At 63.2% G+C, this 4,673-nt stretch overlaps 1 non-coding gene across 1 annotated transcript; it reads right to left on the bottom strand.

Annotated features, from left to right (window-relative positions):
* Window positions 1–3,492: 3,492 nt before the first annotated feature.
* LOC131862966 (5S ribosomal RNA) lies at window positions 3,493–3,611 on the bottom strand. Its single transcript, XR_009361901.1, has one exon. It is a non-coding gene; the product is annotated as a 5S ribosomal RNA (ribosomal RNA).
* Window positions 3,612–4,673: the final 1,062 nt, after the last annotated feature.

Genomic DNA, 4,673 nt, shown 5'->3' with positions numbered 1-4,673 from the left:
GGTTTGCCCCGGGTGCGCACCTCGCGTGCACCTTCGCCGGGGTGGGCACCTTGGTGTGCAGACCTTGGCTGGGTTGCGCGCCCTGGTGGGCACCATGGTGCGCACCAAGGAGCGCTCCGAAGTGTGCTCCAAGGTGCGGCCTGCACGAAGTCGGAGCCCGGTTTGCCCCGGGTGTGCACCTCGGGTGGGCACCTTGGTGCGCATGCCTTGCCTGGGCTGCGCACCAGGGCGGGCTCAAGATGGCACCCGCGTTCCTTTTTTTTCACTATCTTTCAAAACGGAAATTTTAAAATCTCATTTTTTTTTGCCTTTTTCTGGAAATTAGTGAAGGCAGCGCATCAAAGGTGCGCACCTCGCTGCCCACCACGGTGCGCAACGCCGGTGGGCACCCGGGAGTGCTTCGAAGTGTGCTCCAAGGTGCTGCGTGCACGTTGTCGGAGCCCGGTTTGCCCCGGGTGCGCACCTCGCGTGCACCTTCGTCGGGGTGGGCACCTTGGCTGGGTTTGCCCCGGCTGCGCTCCGAAGCGGGGTTATTGGAGCGCCGCCTCTTTTTTTGTCGGAGCATTTGGTGGGGTTTCTCGCATTGGCTCTTCCGAGGCCCGGTTGCCACCCTGGCGCGCACGAAGTCGGAAGTAGGGTTAATTGCCCGGGTGCGCACCTTTGCCAGGGTGGGCACCTTACCTGGGCTGCGCACCAGGGCGGGCTCAAGATGGCACGCGCGTTCCGTTTTTTTCACTATCTTTCAAAACGGAAATTTTAAAATCTCCTTTTTTTTTTGCCTTTTCTGGAAATTAGTGAAGGCAGCGCATCAAAGGTGCGCACCTCGCTGCCCACCTTGGTGTGCTCTGAGGTGCGCACCCGGGAGCGCTACGAAGTGTGCTCCAAGGTGCGGCGTGCACGTTGTCGGAGCCCGGTTTGCCCCGGGTGCGCACCTCGCCTGCACCTTGGCCGGGGTGGGCACCTTGGCTGGGTTTGCCCAGGGTGCGCTCCGAAGCGGGGTTACTGGAGCGCCCCCTCTTTTTTTGTCAGAGCGTTTGGTGGGGTTTCTCGCATTGGCTCTTCCCAGGCCCGGTTGTTGGGTGCGCTCCCACCCTGGCGCGCGCGAAGTTGGAAGTTGGGTTAATTGCCCGGGCGCGCACCTTCGCCAGGGTGGGCACCTTGGTGCGCACACCTTGGCTGGGCTGCGCACCAGGGCGGGCTCAAGATGGCACCAGCATTCCCTTTTTCTCACTATCTTTCAAAACGGAAATTTTAAAATCTCGTTTTTTTTTTGCCTTTTATGGAAATTAGTGAAGGCATCGCATCAAAGGTGCGCACCTCGCTGCCCACCTTGGTGTGCTCCGAGGTGCCCACCACGGTGCGCAACGCCGGTGCGAACCCGGGAGCGCCCCGATGTGTGCTCCAAGGTGCGGCGTGCACGAAGTCGGACCCCGGTTTGCCCCGGGTGCGCACCTCGCGTGCACCTTGGTGCGCACACCTTGGCTGGGTTGCGCGGCCTGGTGGGCACCATGGTGCGCACCAAGGAGCGCTCCGAAGTGTGCTCCAAGGTGCGGCGTGCACGAAGTCGGAGCCCGGTTTGCCCCGGGTACGCACCTCGCGTGCACCTTCGCCGGGGTGGGCACCTCGGCTGGGTTGCGCGCCCTGGTGCGCACCAAGGAGCGCTCCGAAGTGTGCTCCAAGGTGCGGCGTGCACGAAGTCGGAGCCCGGTTTGCCCCGGGTGCGCACCTTCGCCGCGGTGCGCACCATGGCGTGCACGAAGTCGGAGCCCGGTTTGCCCCGGGTGCGCACCTCGCGTGCACCTTCGGCGGGGTTGCGCGCCCTGGTGGGCACCATGGTGCGCACCAAGGAGCGCTCCGAAGTGTGCTCCAAGGTGCGGCGTGCACGAAGTCGGAGCCCGGTTTGCCCCGGGTGCGCACCTCGCGTGCACCTTCGGCGGGGTTGCGCGCCCTGGTGGGCACCATGGTGCGCACCAAGGAGCGCTCCGAAGTGTGCTCCAAGGTGCGGCGTGCACGAAGTCGGAGCCCGGTTTGCCCCGGGTGCGCACCTCGCGTGCACCTTCGCCGCGGTGGGCACCATGGCGTGCACGAAGTCGGAGCCCGGTTTGCCCCGGGTGCGCACCTCGCGTGCACCTTCGCCGGGGTGGGCACCTCGGCTGGGTTGCGCGCCCTGGTGCGCACCAAGGAGCGCTCCGAAGTGTGCTCCAAGGTGCGGCGTGCACGAAGTCGGAGCCCGGTTTGCCCCGGGTGCGCACCTCGCGTGCACCTTCGCCAGGGTGGGCACCTCGGTGCGCACACCTTCTCAATGTTTTCTTGCCTTTTCTGGAAATTGGTGAAGGCAGCGCATCAAAGGTGCGCACCTCGGTGTGCTCCGAGGTGCGAACCCGAGAGCGCTCCGAGGTGCCCACGAAGTCGAAAGTCGGGTTAATTGCATTGTTTTCCCCGGGTGCGCTCCGAGGTGCGCAACATCGGCGCGCACCAAGGAGGGCTCCGAAGTGTGCTCCAAGGTGCGCACGATGGCGTGCACCTCTGGTGCGCACGATTCGGAGCTCGGTTTGACCGGGGTGCGCACACCTTGGCTGGGTTGCGCACCTTTTGTGCGCTCCAAGGTGCGCACGAAGTCGGAGCTCGGTTTGCCCCGGGTGCGCACCTTCGCCAGGGTGCGCACCTTGATGCGCACGCCTTGGCTGGGCTGCGCACCTTGGTGGGCGCCATGGTGCGCACCTTTCGTGCGCTCCAAGGTGCGCACGAAGTCGGAGCTCGGTTTGCCCCGGGTGCGCACCTTGGTGGGCGCCATGGTGCACTCCGAGGTGCCCAAGATTGGTGCGCACCAAGGAGCGCTCCGAAGTGCGCTCCAAGGTGCGCGCGAAGTCGAAAGTTGGGTTAATTGTCCGGTTTGCCTCGGGTGCGCACCTTGCGTGCACCTTCGCCAGGGTGGGCTGGGCTGCGCACACCTTGGCACCCGCGTTTCCTTCATTTTAAATTTTTTTTTTTTACAATCTCTCAAGTGGGAAATTCTATAATCTCAACTTTTTTTGCCTTTTCAGGAAACTTTTGAATGGAGCGCATCATTGGTGCGCTCCGAAGTGTGCTCCAAAGCTCTCTCCAGCTGCGTGCACCTGCCCCGGCCGCGCACCCGGCCCCGCCCAGCTTCGCTCACCTGTCCCGGGCGTCTGGTGCGGAACCTTAGAGTAAGAAACATCACCGTGCACCTTGGCCAACGTGCGCGACTCGACCGAGCGCGCACTGGCCGAGGTGCACACCGATTTCACCTGGGTGCGCGCGCAGCACCTCGGGCGCACCGGGGTGCGCGCACAACGCCCGGGTTGCACCGTGGCCTGTGTGCTCGGGGCGCCTCGGGTGCGCGCTCGGTGTCGCCCCCGCGCGCGCGGTAGTGCGGGCAGCGCACCCCGGCCCGGCCCGGCCCCGACGAGAACGCAAACGGGCAAAAGGTTTATTCAAATAGCATTGCGACGCCCGGCGAAAAACTAAAAAAGGGTGCAACACCGGGACTTCCCGGGAGGTCACCCATCCCAGTACTACTCCGGCCCAAGCGCGCTTAACTGCGGAGTTCTGATGGGATCCGGTGCACTAACGCTGGTATGATCGCACCCGTTATGAGCTTGTCGCAGTGTGTACTTAGCAAACCGCGACCCACGTGCGAATCCACCCCGGCCACCCACCCCCGTCGAGGTGCACACCCTCCCTCGCGAAGTGCGCCCCGTTCGCCAAGTGTGAGCCCTGCCCGGGTGCGCGCACCTTGCTAGGGCGTCGGGTGTGCACCCGGCCCGGCCTACGTGCGTGCACCTGGAGGGGGCGTCGTGTGCGTGCAGTGTCCCGTCTGCAACGCGGTGCCCACACACCACCTCGGGCGCAACGACCTGCGCTCACATGTGGGCCGAGTGCACCTTGGTGCATGTTCGGGGCGCCTCGGGTGCACGCTCGATCTTGCCCCGGTGCACCAAGGCGCTCGGTTTGCCCCGGGTGCGCACTTGGTGCAAGGTGGGCACCCAAAATAGGGATCAAGCACCAAAACACAAGTTTCGGGATGCAAAATGGGACCCAAGGACCACAAATGCGTTCCAAGACCCATGATGGGTCCACGAGAACAAAAATGTGTTCCGAGACTTAATAAACAAATATTGGGTTTTAGGAGAAGAAACATGCTCTGATGCCCAAAACGAGAATCGACCCCGAAAAGGCCACAGGCCAAAAGTGGGATGCGAGACAAAAAAAAATGGGACCCGAGGACCAAAATTGGGTTCCCAGGTCGAAGACAGGGCAACCGGACAAGAAACGACCTCTAAGGCTCGAAATGAGTCCCGACGACTAAAACTTGACAAGAAGCACCCATCAGGCACCCAACTCGACACCCATGGGATGCCGACCCACCCGGGCTTCCACCTAGCACACCTTGGCACCCACCCACCCTCGCACCCAACCTCGCACCCAACTTAGCACCTTTGAACCCACATTGGCACTCACCCTGACCCTGGCACCTTGGAACCCACATTGGCACTCACCTTGACCCTGGCACCCACCTTTGCACTCACCTTGGGACCCACCCTGGCTCCCACCTCGGCACCCACCCAGACACCCACCTTGGTTCCTTGGCACCCACCTTGGATCCTTGGCACCCACCCCGACACCCACCTTGGCACGCAACTTGGCTACTT

This window comes from Cryptomeria japonica, unplaced genomic scaffold, assembly GCF_030272615.1.
Source record: "Cryptomeria japonica unplaced genomic scaffold, Sugi_1.0 HiC_scaffold_54, whole genome shotgun sequence".
Lineage (NCBI taxonomy): Eukaryota > Viridiplantae > Streptophyta > Pinopsida > Cupressales > Cupressaceae > Cryptomeria > Cryptomeria japonica.
This window is presented reverse-complemented; position numbering and strand designations above follow the sequence as displayed.